Source organism: Hetaerina americana, unplaced genomic scaffold, assembly GCF_022747635.1.
Source record: "Hetaerina americana unplaced genomic scaffold, ioHetAmer1.1.p SCAF_3, whole genome shotgun sequence".
Classification (NCBI taxonomy): domain Eukaryota; kingdom Metazoa; phylum Arthropoda; class Insecta; order Odonata; family Calopterygidae; genus Hetaerina; species Hetaerina americana.
The window spans coordinates 69299567-69321946 of NW_027286874.1; the positions used below are offsets into that span (position 1 = coordinate 69299567).

General features: G+C 45.0%; 1 protein-coding gene across 1 annotated transcript in view; it reads left to right on the top strand.

The window, feature by feature from the left end:
- Nucleotides 1-22380, top strand: part of fax (failed axon connections) — a 355181-nt gene that overhangs the window by 1631 nt on the left and 331170 nt on the right. The gene's annotated exons all lie outside the window — the stretch shown is intronic.

Genomic DNA, 22380 nt, shown 5'->3' on the forward strand with positions numbered 1-22380 from the left:
ACTATCACGCTCTGCGGCGCAATCATGAGCCCAGAAAGAGGGTAGAAGCTCAGTTGACGGATTTTGTAGCGATAGAATCTAAGGATGATTTTTAGAGAGCCCAGGAGGGGTGGTTTTGTATGGTATTATTTTCGACCCGAAATATTCGCGTTCCGGAGAGGAAGCGATTCGATTTTGTTCCTTCCCGTCATCGCATTTTTTCATCCGTAATTCCTCAGCAGAAATGTACGTGCCTGGGATTCGAGCGCCGCCTTCCGCCATGTTAAAAAATGTATATTACGTCCTCATTCCCGTTCCTCTATGTTCTCTCTCCCTTCGGCGTCGGATATGAGATGAGGGGCACACATGGGAAAGCGGCGCGTTGACAGCAAGGAGGGTTTATTCAGCTTCCATGTTCCTCCCTGGAAACACCTAACACATCCCATTCAGGACATATTTTTGAATTTATAGAAAATCCCGAGCCGAGGGCTGTGTGTTTACGGCGGTTGAAAATTCTTCAGCACACTCGAGTGGGGCGAGACAGTTCGAAAAATGAATTTCGAAGGGCGTCGTTGGACTCGTTCAAGGTCTGGCTCTCGACTTTTAAAATATAATTTGTGGTTGGAACAAGAGCCGTCTCACGACTCGACGTAACTGAACACGGTCTTCCCGACAAGGGTGCTCCCGACAAACGGACAAATATTTCTCTAGCGGGCAAGGAGAAAGTATTGTTTATTCACTCATGGAAGTTACTTATCTCTATGTGATTAAATGGAATTTTTCTTTCAGGATTTGTTGCTCCTGTCAAGTCCAAGTGTTATAATTTTCATCGCCCGAATTTGCGCTTGTGATCGTATCTTGTTTTCCATCAGCCGATCTTAAGAAAGTATTTCATTCGTTAGTTAATGGAATTTTCAAATCCTTTTCGGCGCATGAGGGATTATTTTCTGTGCCGTGGTAAATTAAGGGGGTGAAAAAACCGAGGGCCCATTTCGTCGGCCTCCGATTGCTTCTCGCGTTGTAACTGGCTGGCGGGCAGGGACAACGCCCGTGTCTTTCTATTCCGTTATGTATCGTAGACATCCATCCTTGCCTACCTATGCCTTGCTCCTCTTCTCTTCCTCTCGAAAACCTTCTCTACCTCCCTCCCCAGACATCGGTTTTAGGTCCCCGGGGCGGATAACAAAGAGGCGGAGGGGGATGTTGAGGAAGGGGGTGAGCTCACCCCTTCTTTTTTTTCCTATCCCTCTGCCGCCTTCATCCAGTCACCCTCCTCTCTCTCTCTCTCTCTCTCTCCCCCTCCCTTCCTCCCTCCAAAATCCCCTTCTGAGTTCTGCATTCCCTCCATTTCTCCCAACCCCCTGGGCATTGCCACCCACCCACACTCCCCCCATACGGTACCACCACCAACCCCCCACCACTCTCTGCTTCCTTGCTCTGCTCGCCCTTTCCACGCTTTCCACCTCCGGACTCTACTCCCCACTCCTATTTTCAAGGCCTCATCCCCCTTCCACCTCTTCACCCAGGCCCCGCGCGTCCCTCCCTCTCCGACCGACACGCAGGGCGGGAGGGGTTGGTTGGGTTGGCTTGGGCGGCGGGCTCGACTGGTCGGCTGGCATGGCGGACCACTTGCGGTCCCCTTGCCTCCCTCCTCCTCCATTACAAACCTTACCTCCCTCCACAGTCTCTCCCTCCCCCTCCAGGCCACCTTCCGGCCCTCCTTAAGCTCCCTTCCATCGTCCACCGGGCGAAGCGGGCTGTGGGAATACGGGGGAACCAGTGTGTGTACTCTTGCCTTCTCTCTCCCTCAATCTCTTCGGTTGCTGTCGAGTGGGGATTGTGGAAGGGACCAATGTGTTTTGCACGGAAGGCGCGCGCTTTATCAGCATCCCGGCCCGTTTCGGGAGTATTTTTTGCTTCTCCGGGTGTATGGGCCTGCGAGGGTGGGTGCTTTAGGAAGCCATAACATTCTGCTTTCGGATGTTCATGCTCACGGTGAGATCGCGGGTTTCAAAGGCATTGTGCGAGTAGGGAGGTTTTCCTGCCTTCGGAGATGTCTTTTTTGTGGTTGCTGTTTTGCGAACGAATACTGGTTTCTGGAGGATGTATAGCTGCTCGTGGATTACGAGACCAATGAGGGATAAATCAGAGTTTCTACAAATAGTTAGTTTTCCCTTGACCGAAAGTAATGTGGCCGTCAGTAGTTTTGATGCATTCTAATTTTGACTCGAGGCGATATTAGGCATTCATGCTTTTTTCTCATACTTAGCGACGAACGACCCTATAATATTGCCCAGCAGTGCCAATCTTTCTTGACGCTGCTGAGACTAATCCAAAGATTTTTATAGCCAACAAAATAATTTCAACTCTTATCAGAGTTACTATTCCAGCTATCTAAACTTTCACGGCGTGCATCCACGATGATGTCTTTTTCGAATATCTTCCGAATATATGTTATTTAAATTTTTGTTGCGATACGTCCTCGACTTTATTCTTTATTTTTTTTTAAAACATCATGCGGACTCCCATCTCGCGATGTTTTGGGCACATTCGCGAATATCCTTGTCCATTTTCGCGATTCACATAGAAATTACGTGAAATTTTGATGTGTTTTTGCCATACGTTTCCTTAACATATTTTCGCTCGCAATCTCAATCGAGACTAATTTTATCCAGACACTTATTGGTTCCTTCCCTGCTACTTCGAATGTAAGGAAACGACGAATTGCATGAGCGGATACGTACCGATATGGTCATCGATAGGAGAGGGTAAAAAGCATGCCAACGTTTTATTGGTTTATTTCACGTAACTTTCTGGGGCCTTTGTGTAACGTTTCTGTTTGACTCGCACCAAAGACATATCCGGACCCGTATCGGGAAACAGTACGAGAAAGAGTCTGGGGCGGACCCTCTATTTATCCGTTCCGAGTTTGTAAACGATTTGACAACAAGCGGCAACACTGGCTTAATATAAATATAAGCTGGAGTAAAAAGACTCAACGGGAATTTTAATTCGCAAGGAGGAGGATTAACCTTGCCGCTACGAAGATAAACATTACAATAATCACTTCCAGGGCGTCCAATCATCGTGATTTTCTTGGAGTTGTAGGTACGTGAACTTCCCAGTCTCGGATAAGGCCTTAAAATTCGCACCTTTCCCTCTCGTGGGTGGGTAAGAACGTTGGTTGTGCATACGGTGCATCGGTTGGCGGCGTCAAGGCATGCATCGGTGGGGTACTGGGGATTTTCTCGCAAGGTCGCTGGTAGTGGTTTAGAGGGCGGTGTGTGTTAGGAATCCATCGAGAAAACTAGCAGTTTTCACTGAACCATTCCCTTGGCCTGGAGAGTCGGTAAACGATCACCCCAAATGGAGTACACCTCCGTCTCTTTTCAGTTAAAATTGATCGATTGCCTCGTGTTTGATGTTAGGCAGGAACACAATTGGAGTTGCAGCCGTCAAAAGAGTTAGAATTTTTCCTTTCCATATTATACTTCGTCCTAAAATGAGCACTGAGCGAACAAATTTAACTGTCAAAGATTTTTTATATTAGCACGTAGAAATTCCGTTTATTTTCGTCGTTTTATTCGCAATATATTTATATTTTTTGTCAAACCCTACGTAGATTCCGCTTTTGTATATAACGCTATCGAGGGAGCAGTGGAGGTGTGACTTTTGATTTATCTTGGCTTTTCACTTTGGAAATTTCTGTTGTTTTGGATGTGCTTTGTTGTGTCACGGTGCGTATCTTCTATGGGAAGGTTTTCGTAGGGAGTTTTAGAGATATTAACCTCAAATTGCTCGGAAACCGTCTTTCCATACTCGCGCCCTCACCCTTTACACCTTCGTAGTCCCTCCCCCGGGATGGCGATGCAACGGGAAGCCGAATCGCCCGAGGGGGGGGAAAGGAGGGTTTGGGTGGGGATTGGCTCCGCCACGGTTCGGAAGTGGTGGTGCCTGGGTGTAGCTGCACCGCCTCGGCCCTCCTGACACAAATTTCTCGTCGAGGAGTGGTGGGGGAGGTTGCCGCTATGGTGGGAGGCCGCGTCTCTGTCTCCGCTTTGTGTGTGTGTGTGTGAGGTCCTTGAGCGTTAGACCGTCTCGCATTGCATTACAGTTATTACTGCATTCGGTCGATTGCCGTAATTAATCGTGTTTCGGGATGGGCGTCCAATCTAGGCCATTTTTCCCTCTTGTTATTTTACCCGAGTTTGGTCGCGAAAGATTTCCGGTTGCCCCCATATACCACCGCGCCAAGTATTCGATTCTATCCCTGGAGTGTTCGCTGTAATCAGTATCAGAATCGAGATTCATACTTGTATCTCCCCGTTTCAGATGTGTTATGTGATTTTAAGTAGTCTAAGAAGTGAGCAACATTTATTTTAGATGGATTCGCGGTTGGATTTCGTGTGCGAAGCTGTTTGTAGTATATGCTGTCCTGATTTTACAAGCATAGTCATTAGCGGATTGTACCGAAATATTTTTGTCTCCTGAATTTACCTCAGTAGAAGTTGTTTGGCTAGGTTGCCTGGAAAGGATACATGCGGGTGCATGTTAAAGGCAAATTTTACTCTCTCTTTTGCTGTGATCCGTTTAGCATCCGCGTGCAAACTAGATGGATCCTCATTTTATGGAGTCATCGTGTAAGCTGTGTACACATTCTTTGGAATTTCTTATTCTTAGAATCTTGGACGAACTTCGCTCTTATGCTTATTTTTCTCTGCGTCCCTCGCTGGACGGAAAGAGGGTGGGGGGGTTGCGTGGTTTAATCCGCACGCAAGGAAATGACTTTTCTCTCTCCGCCATCGGCATTTCCACTCGCATTCCCAATCTCGACACGATAACGGAGCGAGTCATCCGCGTGGCGTAAATAGCTTTATTTGAGTCGGGTGATTTCATTTATGCACCGGAAGTAGCAGACTTCATCCTCCGTGCCCCGACGCTGTCACTTATCTGTGCCGAGTACGCATCGCACTCACCCCCTTCGAAATGGGGACATCACACGCGCGAGCCTCCATTATTAGTCCTGATGGCTTAGGGAAGTGTTTTTCGGTCCAGCTCTTCTCGTCGGCAAACTCGGAGATGTTTGAGTTTTGGCGATCTCCCGTCCTCGGAAGTTTTTTGTTATCGCTTCGCCGTCGTCTTCCAATGTGTCGCAGTTATTCTCCCTGTAGATAATTATTTAAGAAGATTATTAGACTTTTTTGTGAAGATCGTCTCTTAGAATGTTTTTACGTCGAGTGCGATTCCGGGTGAGAACTCGCAACCAGGCGGTGGCTGACAAGGTACCAACATTAGGCATACAAATGGGAATACCTGCGTTTAATTTATTCACAAGGACTTGTTTGGGAATTCGGCTCATTATTTAAGGTATTAGTCCTTAAAAGAGTACACTCATTACTGAATTTAATTATTTTTCACAAATCGCAGTTTAATTCGATCAAGTTTTTCACTATGCAATATGCTGTTTGTCTTATCTTATCGGCCTAATATTTATCAGTGTAATTTATTAACTAATAACGAAACATAACGGTAAAATCATTGTTTTGATATTTATTTGATTTAAAAAGTCCCCTGTAAATGGCAGATTTCAGGATAACATAATGCCTATGTGTATACATTGGGCGAAGCAATAAATGAGGTCCCTTAAGAGTTCAAATCCTGTCTCGAATGCCTCAAGAAATTCCCCATTCGTGTAATTAATTCAAGTAATGGAGTGTATACATAGTTATTCCCTGGAATTTTTTTTAATCGAGTAGAGCCGTGATGGAATGGTGTATCCACTAGTATATAAGGTGGTATCTGGTTCAGAGCGGGATTTTCATAAGGAAATGAGATAAGAAAATGGGGGTGTAAACTCTTTGTGTCCTGGGCAATGGAATGACGCGGGTTCAAATTTGTGAGAGCTTTACTAGACTATGCATTAGCATGTGCTTGTCGTGGGAGCATGGTAACACCATTGGAAGCATTAATAGGATCGAGATTTAAATTATTGGATTGGGAGTGAGAACAGAAAGATTTTGAGGTAACTTTTAACTGGGATAATATCACTCGCAGTTAAAATGCCCCAATCGGATTGTGTTATTTTGCAGGGAATATTATATTTTTCTTTTCTCTATCGCTTCTTGGAAAGGAATTTAAAAATCTTGCGAATTTTAACATCGTTTTTCTGTAATCATGCCTTCGTAATTCGATCGACAAAATGGCATCAGGTGTACTGACAATTTTACCCTGCTCTAGTTACCGTTGGGTTTGGTGACGTAGAATAAATTAGTTACATTTCGTGTGAGCTTAAATAATCATTATTTCAGATCTTGCTTTCCAAATTCAGCTCATCTCGCGTTTTTCTAACCGAACGTTTTAAAGCTTAAAGCCGTTACATATTATTAATTGTGTACCCCCCTCCCGATTTTAAGCTTCCTCTTACATTAAAATGGTTGCTTCGAGTAGGTATAGCAATCAGGGATACGACCAGGAAAGCACAAAAGATCTTACATTTGATCGTTCAAAAATTTAATACACGTAATGTAATGATAGTTTGATAGATAGTAATGAGAAATTTCTTCTCCTGTGGATAACAATTATTTTTTTTTGTGTTCCTCTAAGTTGCGTATCATGTGCAGCAGCTTGGGGCCGTAATTAATTGAAGTTATACACTTCAATAATTCCATAATAATTAGATTAGTTGGTTGACTCGGGGGAAAGCGGGGTAGTCGTTGGGTTGGCTTACACACACTTTAGCGCCCACAGTGTTTGCGCGGTGCGTAGAAAAATGGAGGAGCCCCATTCCGCCTCGCGCTAGTGCGTGATGTCACGTCAGCATCCGCGGTCTCGAGGTTAGGTTTTCTCCGCCTGGTGCAGGGCGGAGGCTCGCCGCGGCGTTCTTTTAAAAATTAAATACCCCCGGAATGCTTTCATTTATCTCGCCCCCAGCCCTCCGCTCCACTTCCTTATCTTGACTCACCATTTTATCAATCCTCCTCGCCTCTTCTCAAGCTCCCCCTCTACGTGTCCGACTATACGGTGTCTCTGTATTTTATGATTTATTTCCTGCTGACTTGACCAACCGACCGTCCGACGTGCCACCGACAGAATCGGTGGAGCCCTTGAAATACCTTGCGTTGCGAGGAATGCGGGAGGAAAGGCGGTGGCGCCATGAGCGTTTTACATTTTTCTACATCTACTACCTACTCTACCAGTCCTTACTCGGGTGTTTGGTGGAAGTATCTATTCCACTGTGATGTAGTATTTAAATTTTAGCGAATATTCAATGTCATGTGAGAAGAGCAGTCGGCAAAAAATTGTTGTTCTGTGGTAACCTAGTTGTAACAAATTATTCCTTTCTCGGCTTAGATGACCCTCTCTTACATGCGGAGAAATAAATCTAGTACTCCACCATCCTACTATGTGTTACTCTGATTTCATATCGATGATACGAGGAACAATGTACAGGACCTGCGCTATGTTTTGCGATCGAAAAAGTGTGCATGTTCCTCAGATTTGTGGATGAGAGTTGAAATATCGCGCTGATCTTCGATTTGCGAGTTCTTCCGGCCATATTTATAATGGAAATTCGGTGACAATAAGTCTATAAAATTGTCGTTTTACACGTAGGGGTAATTTTCGCAATTTTTAATCTAATTCAGAAAATAAACTTGTCTTCGATCTCATATGCAAGTCAAAGCTCCTGGTGTCCTTATTAGGAACACACACTGCCCGCGCCGTCGTGCATCAACCGCGACCTGCACTATGCGCATTCATTTCCATTCGTTCGGAGGGCGAGACAAACATTAGCAGTCCAAGAAAACAGAAAAGGGTCATCCGTATTGTCCACTTGATTAGGAGTCTGAGCAAGACGAAGCGGTGTCCTCTATCTCCTCCCGTCTTGGCTAAGGATTTTCAAGCATATGCCAGCTCAAGTAATCGCTAGTGTGACCTTGGAAGTGTCGCTGGAATGAGCTCGAGTGCGTTTTCGAATTGAAGGCGTGGTGCAAGCAAGGAGATAGTGGGTGATTCATAGTATTCTGGGTCTTGCTTGTCACTTTTACTGTACGCCATTACATATTTTACGTATCTTACGTTCTTGACCGTTCAGTCATGCGTTTAAGAACTTTCAATTTGTGAAAGGAATTTACATTCTGGCCCGTCACCTGAAAATTATTTCTGGTATATTTATTGTTAAAAAAATTTCATACCCTGCGTGCGACGAAAAAATCACTCCTATTTGCCGTTGAATTTTTATGAAAGTTACGTTGCCGCCAGCCCTGGTAATAGACCAGGATAACGTCCTCGCCTGCGAACTCAGAGCTCACGGGTTCGATTCCCGCCTAGGAGGATTTTCCTCCATCTTGGGCTTGGGTGTTCCTAATTGTTTCCATTGTTATATATCATTGTTAAAAAGTCCCATGTAAAGGCCAAAAAGCGCTGTTTTCGGGTTAATGCTAATAAATAAATTCCAATCCTGAAATTTATTCCAATATCTTCTTTTATAAATATTAAATTTTGGAGAAGAGCTTGTAATATATGAGGGAATTAGTTTTCATCTTGTTTCAGCGAATAATTTTTCAAGATGTAAACCCTTACTTCATTTTTCGATTCATTTAGTCTTTCCTTGGTTTTATTTTTTTCCTTTAACTTGTATGTCATAAATACTATAGGAATTCGGAATTATCCTGAATCACGGCGCAATTCAGTTGGATGGATAGTGATCATGTTACGTGAAATTCATGGTTATACCGCTAGCTGGTTATATTCCATGTAAATTACATTTACTCTCGCTAATGATGGCAAATTTTGAATTTACTTGACGTTGACTTTATATGATTTTATACGAGATAGCAGAATTGCTCAATGAGGAGCGCTAATTTGGATTTTTATCCACAACGGCATTGATGTGATGGGAAACGCTAGCTTATTTATGCCATTTTATAGCAATCACGATGTGGCAAATAATTTTAAGGTAGTTTTCGCTCATTTTTCTTCTGAGGACGGTTTCATCTATAAACCGACCGTGATGTTTTGAATAAAAATTGGATATGGCGTGGATTTGTTTCCGTAATACCTTGTAAATTTCAATGTAAATTATATACTGTACGTATCTGGACAGCATTATGATGATAGCGCTTTAAAGAACATTGAAAGAGTTTCTAATTCCATTTAATTATCTCGAAAGGTACCGAATGAATAGTGTTGCGATGTTTATAAAAATGATTTCACGAAATTGAGTGCCTCAGGTGCATTAGTCGTAGTAACATTTTCTGGTGCGGTATGGGCCCCTTGTGAATGTAGTCTCTTTCGGCATAGCAAGCGAAGGCCGAGCGATGTGATTAGCCTGCCGCATTACGAGAGTTTGTTTGCGTATTAAACATGCAGCTGCGTTTGAATGCCCCTCACCGTGCCCACCTTCCTCCGCGGGTCTTTCCTCGAATCCTTCTCGGACGTCCAGCGTGTTAACGTGGTTCCATGGAGCGTTAGCTTTGCTCGAGAGTAGTAATCTGTTGGCACCACTTTAACCGTCACATTACGGATTCCACTGGCAGCGTCGTCGATGGCTTGGTCATCAATTCTTTGGTTCTCATTCGCCCGATGGCCAAGCACCCTTCCGGACCCCCCTCCCCACCCTCACACGATTCTCCTCCGCCGTTCCTCCCCCACCAGCAACCGTGGAAAAATCCTTCATCTTTGGCTATGTAAGCATCGAGCTTAAGGAAGGAATAAATGCTTCCTCCCCTTCTGGTTTGAAATTTATATAACCGTGGTGTGGAGTGGGGAACCCCTTAGTGAAGATTGTGTCATGGTTCCTGGCAGGACGCATTCCGTCGGCCCTGACGTGCCGCGCCTCACAAGCGGGCCAGTAGTGTGTAAGGCGGACCTGGATCTCCTCGTTGGGGTATTGTTGCGGGAATGAGAGCCGCGCCGGGTTTATTGAGTCGGCGATCCGTCGCGTACCAGCGGGGTGTCAAATCTGTCGTATTTCACGGGGTACCACTGCAATAGGAATGTCATTCCAATCGCGTTTTACAGACTTAGCGCCTTGCTACGTGTAACGTTGCAATCTCCCTGATTAAAAACAATAATATCGTGAGGTTTCTTAACTATCGAAGAAAAAGTGAACGGAATATAGTACGAGTGTTTCCTCTGAAATATGGCTCGATTGTATTCTGATTTCACCCAGATCACTTTCCTGGCAGATTTAAATAAGTCACATCCGCACACGGGCCCCTCCTCGTGCCTAATTTTGCATGGGATATTTTTTTGAAATGCCGTGGATATTTTAATCTGAGGGTTCCTGCTTTTTGTTGATATTCACATTTATTTTCCCCATTTTTTTACGTAAATAAGGATACCATCTGGAAGGACATTCGATGCGGCGTTTTGGAGTCAACGATTTTGGTTTTCCTCTTATCGTTTTTTGTCGGTTCTAGTAATGTGAATCGTGGTGATGATTAATTCCACTTAAGCCTGATTCATTAACGAGCTCTTCAGCTTGTTGTGGCTTCATTAATGAATGGAGGAGTCACATGTAAGAGCAGTGATAAGTAACTCGGCCGTCAGTAGGTGTGTCATTAAGTAGGTCTCCCAGCAAGCGCAGAATGGATTGATGAATATCGTAGCCAACGTGGAGTGCCGTGACGAACAGTGTTTTTCAGCATAGCCTTTTATCTTCATCACTTATAAAGGAGAAAAAAAATGAAACCTAACCCCATAAATGTTGTACGCCTGAGGATACTGATACTTCTCTGCATCTACGTCTTGCCTAGTAAGCCACTGCGAGTACTCGTGGCACGGACTTCTAGGGCACTAGTATTTAATGTAGAAGTAAGAGTTCATGGATACTTCAGAATATGAATTTCCTCATAAACAGACCCTCGTACACACGTGATGTGCTTGCCTAAATCGTTCAACCTTGCCCTTCATATGAAAATATCTGGGTTAAATTTTGTTACGATTCTGTATTGGGCAAGGGAAGAGCAAGTACCTACCTGTCATCGTGAACGCACTCCAGCTAGCTTGCTGCGGTCTTTCTATGAGTAGACAATTGATGATTTCCATTGGATAACGAGGACAAGAGTCGGTGTCAACTTAGTTCCGGTGTTAATGAAAAGCGATTACATTAAAGTAACACCCATTTATGCGAATATCGTAAACATATTATAGGTAAATATGTTTTTTTATCACCTAGAGGTTCTTTTTAATTTTTAAATGGGGTCTAAAATTTATTTTGGGTTATATCTGAGGCGCCAATTTTTTTAATACGATTTGTTATTTTTTCCCACAAATCAATGAATGCAGTATAATTAAAGGCCGGTAGGTGCTGATGTGTTAGCACTCTTACGTAATCGTGCACAAGACACATTTTTCGTGAGAACGACACATGTTTTTCTGCTCCATTAATGCATAATTCTCCTTGTGGCCGTCTTCCTTTACTATAAGAGCACGAGTAAAATCTTGAATTTTAGATTTCAATGTAATTTCTCGGAGTGGCATACGAGTGATTCTATCCGAAGACAGGCGTCATCACTGTTGTCCATCAGGTTAACTCGCACATTAGGAGGAGATTAAGACGAACCTGAATGTTCCGAATGCGTTCCATTCCTGCATACTTGCCCACCCATATCTTCCGGCTCTCTCATCTGATGTCTTATTATTATTCTTTTGGTTTGAATATCAGTATTTTTCAGATTTAGTGATGTTTCCTTTCAGACGATGTGGACGCACCAATTCCGAGAGCCCTCAAAAGTGAGAGCAGAGGCAACACAGTCCCAAAAAAATTTAAAGGGATTCTCGCCCATTTCACTTATCTCGTTCCTTGGTAATGAGAAACTTTATTCGACCTCGTAACATCTGACTTTGATAGGCATCTCGGGACTCGAGGGGGTGGCAATTCCCCTGCCTAGCGTGGACGGGATGGAGTTATAGTTCTCCTCTCTGTTGACGCGTTGGTGCTTCGACAAAGGGCTTCTTTCTAGCTCGCACCAATTCCTCTCTCGAGTGTGAAAGAGAAGCGTGTTGATGATGTTGATGAGGAGATGCGGCACAGCTGTAAACTCGCGTGCCCCCATTAACCATCCACGAATGAGGGACATAAATCTGGAATCGACCAAACGAATCCGTTTCCTTCACGTGCCATCCTTCCTTCCCTCCGCCTTTCTTCCCTCCCCTCCCCGACCCTGCTCACAGCTGTGTGCTGCTCACCAACCGAGGAGTTGGGGGGGAAGAGGAAGCTTGGGTGCCAGCGTTTTGGAGCAAATATGGGTCATTTCGAGTAAGTGGTGTCATTGGTATCACGCAAATGACGGCGATCGTGTATGAACAGCTGGGGGTGAATTTTGCCTGCCTATTCTACGTTACTGAAGTTTCAAGGGCGTTGCCAGCGCAATTTTTAAGCAATATTACAGATTTTTTTGGGAGTTCTGAGGATGGTTTTTGTAATCAAATTGCGATCTCTCTCCCTTTTTATTTTAAGTTCGATGACATTCCTTGCTCTCCTTATCACATCCTTGCTGGTGTGGTGGATAAAGAACGATGGGCGTTAGCCCTGCCATTGGTTGTAAAAAAAATTGAGAATATTTATTCCGTGGAATCAGTTCAGAATTTCTACCACTCATAATGGCAGGATCTATGTAATTCAAGTAGTAGTGCTTGTGGGTTTACGTTTACTTTGCTGTGATTGTGGAAGGGAGAAACGGGAAAATGGCTCAGCGCGAATTTTAGTTAACTTGGGTGGTATATTCTTCCGCTATTTTTTAAATTAGCTATTTCCTCAATGCCAGAAGTACACTAAATTTCTCAAAAATCATTCCAATGAGATATTCTTTAGGTTAGTGTGGCGACACATACGGACTAAATTCTTTCATTACTAGGCCACACAGACAGTCTTATTTATACAAGTAGAAATAATTTGGGTGATATTTTTGTATATATTTTTGAATTAACAAAAAACAAGGCTGGTACTATGTATACAAGTAATTTTTAAAGCCTCTGAATGCTTCAGCTTAAGAGATTCACAGTAAAATTCACTGGATAATGGCACTTGCAAGGGACGAAAAGACTCATCTGTAAAATCAGGGGGTGTATAATGTGCGTCTGCCCCAGGCGAATTTCAAGTCATTTATATTTACAATCTGATAACTTATTTTTTCTCCTCCGTTGCAATTACTCTCAAAGTTCCTGTTTTAATTTTTCATTTATATCCCTCTGTAGTCGTTAATCACGTCGTCCGTTTGAATGCGAATTAATTGGCGCTTGGCTGCGTGTTGGTACATTTATCTCATTTGTTGGGAAGTCGAGATAAGTAATTAGTATCGAGCGATCGGCGAGCATGCCTCGGTCCGTGCTAGAGTATTTCAGTTAGAATGTGCAGTCGGGATCACTTTCGCTAATAGTAATGCCGATTTTATGATGGCTAATTAATGTCTCTCAAACATAAATGAAGGGATATGAATCGGAAATAGAAAATTAAAGAAATCGCTAGAGGAGGGCTGAAGGGTTGAGGGATATTGTGGTGGAATTGGGGAAAAACACATGTATCTGATGTCGCTGGGAATGTAGGGATGCTTCTCCTGCTACCGTCGCATCAGTTTTCCTCTTGTCTTTCCGAAATCTATACGGAGCACCTAAAGCCGGGCTGCCGCTCGCTCCTTCGCAGATTCGCGGGAAAAAGGGCGCGACCGGATCCTAGACGGCCCTTAGTGCCTTATATCTACATAATACCCCGCAAGCCGCCGCAAGGGCGTGTGGAGGGGGTGTTCGGTCACCGACCGTAATAGGGAACAATTTCACATGAAAATGCCAAACATAAGCACCATAAGGCATACCAAATGCCTTATGGTGCTTCCAATCCATGGGTTGGAGGGTATGATAATTGAAAGTGAATTTTCCAAATGAGTCGGGAAATATTTCAGCATTTATAAACCACAGCTATTAATCCGAATGTTGGCATGGTGGGAGAGAGCAGAGTTGGTTCAATACTTAGCCCAACGGCGTATTAAATTCACGCATCAGGGTAGGAGCAGCGGTGTTGTCCCCTGCATTTTAATATATATGTACGTTAATTGGTTGATATAAACAGCCCTGCTATTCTGTATCTTTCAAACGGTTAAATATGAGGAATTTATATAGCATGACTAATTGCACGTAAAAACCATGACGGCCCTCCCACCGAGCTCTTTTTCTTGACCCGAAAAGTATCCGGGGAGGAGGGGTTGGGAAACACCCTCCCCCCTGCAGGTCCACACCCGTCCCGTCTTTATAAAGGGGTTTGCTTTGTCGACTATGAGATCGGATTCCATCCGTGCCGGCCGATATTCTTCGCCCCATTTCTTCCCTCTTCTCCCCTTCCACCTCGTTCTCCTCCACTCTCATCCCCCTCTTCTCCGCTGTCTTGCCCGCCTGTTCCCGCTACATCTCACCCCCTTCGGCGTGATGGTCTCGTCTGCTGTCGCCCCGCCTCCTGCACTGCACACACCCTTGGGTTCTTTAAAAACCTCCCGTCGTACCCATCCACCCCTGGTTACCATATGCTGCGGTTCGCGGTGTTTGGATTGCGCATGGAAAGTGGCAAACTTTTTTCTCTCCTGTGAATCCGTGCACAAATTCTCTTTCTCCGGGGTGTTAAGGAGTGGGAGAAGGGGCGTGTATATTTTGTCTGCCCCGTGTGTGTGTGTACGTACATAGAGTCCTTGGGCCGCCCGCAGCGTGGCGGCACATAGGGGCGGGTGGGGGCACGCAGATCTGGGGCGCGCTTTGATGGTGCCGATGAGGAAGGGCGACAACTCGCCCGGTCGTCATCGGGAATACAAGTGGGCCTGCGGGATCCTGGTGTCTTGATGTTCGAGAAACTTTTTCTTTCGCCGGTGCGTTTAAATCGTGTATGCGAGTTGAAACGCTGATGTTCCAAATTTGATTTTGCAGAACCATGGCGCTTTCGGGCAGTTTTACTCCTGGAAAAAAATAAAAGACTGACGATTAAACTATTCAATTCCGGAGGCGGGTCTAATCGGTGGAATATGGGGGGGGGGGGGAAGAGAGTAGTACTTACTTGCCCGCTGGATGCTTTTTGGTTCAATCGAATCCATATGTCATGCTCTCCATTTTCGTAACTTAGTTTTGAAATATTAGCTTGTGTTACGCCTTTTGGAAATGGTAAATGCGTTACCTTTGGCGAATGGCTTATATTTGTCCTTCCCTTCTCAACTGCGTAAAATGTCTGGGTACGCCAATGTTTGGAGAACTTCAGATGGATCCGTTGTAGATCCAGGTCCTGATCCAGACGGTTCGGGTGAAATGATGTCCGGGATCGATAGATGATATACTGTTTTATTCCGTTAAATCGGTTTTCCAATCGATTTTCTTTTTCTGGAATGTTTGGGCTTATTACTATTGCTAATCCTCGGGTTAGATTTTAATGAGCCTGGATCAGTGGGCAGTGCTTAATACGATACTTACTCGTATGTTCGCTTATTAGACAATCCGTGGTGGTTTTTCCCCCACAAGTTTCAACGGTTTCCTGCTCTGCTTGCCTTGACGCACGACGGAGCCCGGCACGTCCTTGACACGGTCCCCTTCGCAGTCGGTGGAATGCGCTCCGTGAGCTACGCGTTGAGCCCGAAAGAATGCGACTCGGCGCGTCCGAAAGTTGGGCGGTGCGAAGGGCTTCGCGGGGGAAGGGTTGGCAGGGAAGGGAATTTTTATTTTATGCGAGAACACTTGGTCACTAATTTATTTGCACCGGAACAGGAAATGGTGAGTCCGGGAACCCTCTGGCCTCTAGATTTGGGTTGGAGAAAAAATGCCGGGAGGTGGGGGAAAGGGAGTGGCGATCGGACGGAATGTGTGGCTCACGTCGGCCTGAAAATGGATTAGATAGCGATGGATGAGGGAGAAGTTGGGGCGGATTACTCACTGTGGTGTTATTCGGGCGAATGTACAGAATAGTGCCTGCTGAATATTTTTACTCGACGCCATACCCCGGCGAAAGTTTTCAGTGTCTTGTCTACCGTCGCAGTAGAATTGATTGTTATTAATTTTCTAGAGTCAAAGGTCAACTATAATCGCAGCCAGAAGTAGTAATAATACACATCTATATCTACGCAATTTCCCACATGCAACCACAATGTGACGTGGTCAGGGGTTCTTGGGCACCAGTCGCACTATGAATTCTTACCCGAGACTTGCCGGTCAGCCAAGGAATGCAGTGCCTATTTGTTGACTAGGGCGATGACATGCGATTCCCGAGTCTTAATGATTCATGCATGCTGTGGGTAGGCATTATACCTAGTCGTTTCGATAAATGTTTTGATAAAGTTTACATGGACCCAAGTTGAACTGAACACTCTAAGCTCATGTCCTTTCCTATTTTATGTGACATTGAAAAGCCTGGGTGATGACCTACCTATATCGAATTGCGATTTTAAGAATAGTTTTGTGGCCCGAAGTGGCGTATAGAACGTAATGGCCAATGAAATTTTGACGACCGCATCTCTAAGATTCGCATTTGTTCGGTGCCCCTTTAACCATATATATTTTTCTAGAAGTTGACTTTTATCGATGGCAGTTGGTCTAGTCATCCTACCGTTTTTTAAATGGGTAGCGGGTGTCACCACTTAACGTGGGAGAAACGATAATTGCTGTCTTGAACATGAGATGTATGTATCTGAAGGAGACCGGGTCCTCCGGCCCTAGGTGGTAACAGCAGTCACGTAAGTTGAGACGTCGCCCCTTCGGAGAGAAGACATTTGTGCATTCCCCGGGGCCCACGCAATGGGCCCTGGGGCCGCCCCGGCTTGGGGGCAGTAAATTGTGCACGCCCCTGGCTCGGAGGGTTTGGGAGGGAAAGTAGGATTATTTTGAGGGTGCTCGTCCGGACTGGAATTTTCAAAAGGTGTGGGGGAAGTGGGGGTGGTGAAAGAATTCATCGAATGCCTTGGATACTTTTCTCGCCCTCCCGAAGGATTTGAAGGGGAGACTCATTTGTATGGGATGGGTGCGCGCGTTGTGTGTCCACCTAGACTGCGATGGTCTCTCTCTCTCTCTGGGGCGTAGAGGTGTCACGGCGGGGCCCGTCAGTTTGTTCGCAGGACGCCTAGGAATTTTTCTTTATTTCATCGACCTCGATTTGCCAAGGGGTTCGTTGTGGGGGGAGGAGGGTGGAATGGTGATATCGATAATGAGTGATAAGGAATTTTCGTGCGGCGGAAACGAGGCCTTCGAGGCACGGCGTAGAGAGGGGCGTGGGAGGGAGGGATATTCAGAGGAGGAATCCACTTTGACTCTTCGAGGATTCGATTATCGCATTCTACCTCAAGTCTCCCTCATCTCTAGGGGGATTATTCCATCCGTCTTAGTCAGTCGCGAACGCCGGCTCAAGTTGGTTAAGTGGGAGCCAAATTGCATTTTGAGGCCAAAGAGGTCGGGGCGGACAATAGTTTTCGTAATTAATAAATCGCCCGAGCGATGTAATTAAGTTAATAAGAGGATCGAGATGGTTAGTAATCACTTCCACAACATTGAGCATTCTCGCCAAGTGAAGCTCATGCCGTTGGGGCGACTTACCAGCAAGGGTAGGTTAAGCAATTAGGTTTAAAATGGCCTTAATATAGTTTAGGTTGAGCTCTTCTTGTTCCTGTACCGGTTTACTTTTCTCAGGCAGTTTTAGTATTTCAATACTTGCAGCCCAAGCGCATCTACAACATATACACTATGCTCAGCAAGTCGCCGTGAGGGTGTGTGGCGGGGGTCGGTAAATCAATGGCCATGCTTGGGCAACTATTAGTTAATGCATACATTTAAATTATCATTAGCCTATGAACTAAAACCATCGTATACATACACCCATTCATTGCTTTTTTAAATTTATCTCCGAATGAATGAAGTAATTTTCCGTATCCATTCAAGGTTTACCAGAAAGGTTTGCCTGAGACTTCGATCTTTTATTTTATCCGTTGGCCTCCTTACGTCTTTAGTCTCTGTAAATAAGAGTTGAGTGGCTTCATTCTTTTGTTTCACCCAGAAAGGAAACGAGCAACAGAGAAGTTTCAGTTTCCTGGGGCGCCGAGGGGAGTAAGTCGGCAAAATCCCAAATTTGCTCGGGGGTTTGAGGGCCTGAGGAGAAAGGGGTTAGGATCTTGTGAGTCGGAAACCAATGTATCGACTCCTCACCGTCTGAGCGCGAATCCAGAGAGGACTTGGGGCGAGTGGAGGTGTCAAGCGTCTTGACCTGTCTTGTCTCTAATACTCGTGATCCTTACTAAGCCCTCCTCCGTGGGAAGCGTCACATAGGTATGGATACGAACTGACATAAATTTTGAAGTTACTGAAAGAGTAGGGAGTGTGGACTTTGTTTCTCTAGTTAAGTTTCACTTAAATATTGATTGCATTTATTGCGTGGTATACTTATGAGGTAGGTTTTGTGTGTCAAATTGACTGCCAAAGAAGAGGACCTAGATTTTAGAGAGGTGTAATGATAGAATTATTGCTATCCGTGAACAATTATTGAATGGAAAGATAGAATTACATGCAAGGAAGTCCATCAGCTTAAGGCTGATTTTTCTTCCACATTTGTGAAAAACAAATAGCAAATCCCGTGATTCCTCGGTATATTGGATAATACGAGTAGACAGAAGATGATCATAAGTTAATGTACAATGGACGAGTTTTAATGCATGATAATACACCACTAGAGGGATTTCAGTTTGCGGCCAATTTATATTATCTAATATAAAACTCCCGTGCGCATATATGCCTATATAAAATATGCATTAATCGTTGCAATGGCCCAATTAGTTAAATACTAACGTTCAAGTTAAGTTAATTTTAATTATTACCACTTGCAGCTGGACTCGTGCATATAATAGTAATTGAAACTGGAAATTTTTATTGTCTGAAAAGGTGTTTACTGCCTCGGTTACTTTAATCGTTGTTATTTTACGAGCGTGTGTTGAATAGAATCGCCGCCACGTGCCTACGCGCCTCTGCGGAGGCTCGCGGGATACCATGTAGTGCGTGCGGTTGATCGGCAAGACCAGGATCCACTTCTTGGGTTCGCCCCGGCCGAGGGGCCCTTATGGAGAGGCGAGAGAGAGAGGGACGTGCTCAGGGAAGAGGGCCCAACCGAAAGGATGTGTTTTCACGAGGGATCCCGAGAGGTGAAAAAGGAGAGTACAGGGGCAGAAATACCTTTTCGGGGTCGAGGCGGTAGGAATTCCGCATGGTTACGTTCCTCCCGGCTGACCCTCTGCCCATACCCTTTCCTCCTCCCTCCCGCTCTTCTCTTCACCGCTTTCCCGCGCACCACCCTCTCCTTCTTCCGGCAAAAACCGGTCGTGAGGGCGGGAGGACGGCGCCGAGCTGGGGGGAGGGGGGGAAGGACCGAGCGTGCGGCGGTCAGGAGGCACGACACCCCTGAAGCACCCATACAATTCGGGCGGTGTTTTAGAGGGAGAGAGGCGGAGATGCTTTTCGTGCGTACGGCACGACCGCCGACGCCTTACCCATCCTCTCTCTCCATCTTTTCAGGTACCTCCAACATTGCGGGCATTGCGTTAACCCAAGTACCCTTCCTGTCGTAATGGCAAACCCTTTTTCCCCTTCTCGTCGTCGCCCCCCTCCTCCTCGCCTCCGCCGGGATTTCCGTGTCATTTTGGCCCTCGTTATTCTCGAATCGCCCCCATGGGTCGTCGTGGTTGTCGCTTGGGAAGCCTCTCCCTCCCCCCTCCCTCCCTGGCGGGGTCACTCGCGCCATTTGCGAAAGGTGAGGCTTTGAGGGATGGCTGGAATTGGGTGGGGAGGAAGTCTCGCTTCGGCATCAGGCTTATGCCTAACGAAATACACTCTAGGGAACCCAGGTTAATGTCTCAGTCGACGGAAGGCACTTGAGCCGCAAGGAAGTATAGCGCGTCAGCTGTAAGGGGACCGGGATGTAGATGAATATAACTTTTTTGAAGATTTATGTTCGCATACAATTGATTCTATAAGTTCTTAAGGTTCGCATCTTACACCAGGGATCTGTAGCCCCCAATTGATTCTTTTCTTTTGAGAAAATAAGATTTTAATCAGCATTAATGACTTAACTTGCAGTTAGAAGTTAATAATGCAATGGACAGAGAAGAAAACAAATGAGGAAGTACTTGGTATGGTGGGCGAAGAGAGGGGTTTGTTGGGAGAAATCCTACGGAGGCAGGAAAAGTGGATGAAGGGGGTATTGACCGGTGGTGGGATGTTGAAGACTGTGATAGAGGGGAGAATGTTGGGCTAAAGAGGAAAGGGAAGGAACAGGATAGGGATGTTGGACGGGATGAAGGGAGGAAGAAAGTACTCAGAGCTGAAGAGGGACCTGATGTAGAGTAGGATGCTGTGTTTTGCTAGGGGTCACAAATTATTTAATTAGTAATTACGTCCATCCAAAAACCTACCTTAACCGGTAAATTACCTAATAATAATAATGCAATATTTGCATAATAAAAATAATAACACGTTTATTTTCGATTTAAACGAGTGTTGGTTCAAAAATATATTTTTGATCGATTTCAATGTCTGATATGAAACGGCAGGAAAAAGAAACATTCATGTAGCTGCTGAAAGATTATTGCGAGCACCAATTACGGAATACAATTTTGTTGATGGAAAGATGCCGGATTCGAATTCATTGTTCATAATCGCTGGCGCATAATTTTATTACGCGCTTCATCCTTTCCTACTGCTAACTGATGACAAGGGTGCATACCAGTAAGGTTCTGATAGGCTCCTCTATCAAGTTTTATTGACAGAAGATTGTCTATATCTCAGGTTTCTGGGGCAGAATTAAAACACAATTTCATTCCAATATGGTTTTTGATTAGTGGAGAAAATACTTTTTTTTAATGAGTAATTAGTTTACAATTGTAAATTTCTCTTGTCAAAATATATTATCATCTTCCATTTATGCCTCGCGATAGATTGTCTAATAGGTCTATTTAAATTATTCCTATTATTTTTGTGCTGAAGTGTGATGATAAAATAGGGTTACATATTTGGGACTTATCGTAATTTACTGGCGGATTTAATGCGATTATGTTGGTCAATGTGTAAATTTTCTTACGTAGGTCCTAGAGTATGTAAATATTCCTCTCGGGTTTAAACAGGTTTCCTCCTCCTGAATACCCCTCACGATGGGTATCCATGGATATATACGTGGTAGCCCATTTCCTATTTCACATTAATAAACCTCGTCCATTCCTACGACTTCAAGTCTCTATGACCTTTCCACAATTCATATCTACTAATAAATGATTAAGAACTATGACGGCTCTTGAGAACCATATGAAATTAACTGAGAAACAAAGAGCCTTTGAATGCATCGCAATATTAGTAGAAATAACTGATTTTATTTTGGCGAAACAATGCGTAAAGATATTGTTAATGAGACCATTAGATTATCCGATACCGAAAGGACTTCTAGTATACATCTACATAATACCCCGCAAGCCGCCGCAAGGGCGTGTATAATGTTCACCTAGAAGAGTTCCGTGGTAAATATTCTGCCTCATATTTTGCATTTAGTAAAAAATATTTTCAAGCAGAAAAACAAATTCGTAGGTATTACATGATGGTTGGGTATGGTGGAACCACCGCCAGTCGCCGACCCTACCGTTGGATCGCATGGAGTAGTCGATAGCCAAGCCCAGTACCTCTCTCTCTTCGCTCAACCCTCGTCTACGCTCTTCCCTTCCGCCTTCATTCCTCCTCTCTCCTACTCCCCAATTTCCCCCCACTCCGAAGAATATCTCTCTCTCTCTTTTCCCTTCCCTCCTAACTCCCCTTCTACTCCTGCTCCTCTCCTCCCAACTCCAAGTAAGGCGTCCCCGAACCGTTCACTCTTCCCCTCTCCGGCTCGCGCACCCGCGAAACCTTCCCGCCTCCGTGCATAATTAAGCGGCCGAAATATGTGACATTCCAGGGATTCTTCTTATTAATAGTCCCCCACACTCGCCTGCCCTGCCTGCCCCGCACCACTCCCCAACTCCCCCCTACCACCCTCCTCCTAGTCTCTCTCACTCTTAGAAGCATTCCCTTTCCCTTCCCCACCGTCCGCCGACGTGAAGCTAGAGGAAGTTCAAGAGCCTCGTGATCTGTGGTAGTGGAAATATGACCGTAGTAGTAGTAGTGGCAAGAAGACATGGTAGAAGGGAGAATGAGGGCTTTCCCTTTGGCTCTTCTTTAAAGCGCTTACCCTCACACTCTTCCACCGAACTCTTCCCCAAGAATGCCTCTCCATTCTCTCTTGAGTCTCTCATCCCTCCGGTCGCACAAAATGCAGGCCGACACTCCTCTTTGCCTTTTTCCCGCTCCTGTGTATCGCACGAACGAAAGCGCTCCTTAGATCCCCCTCCTCTCTCCCAAGCGGTCTGGAACGTGAAACTGGTGGGA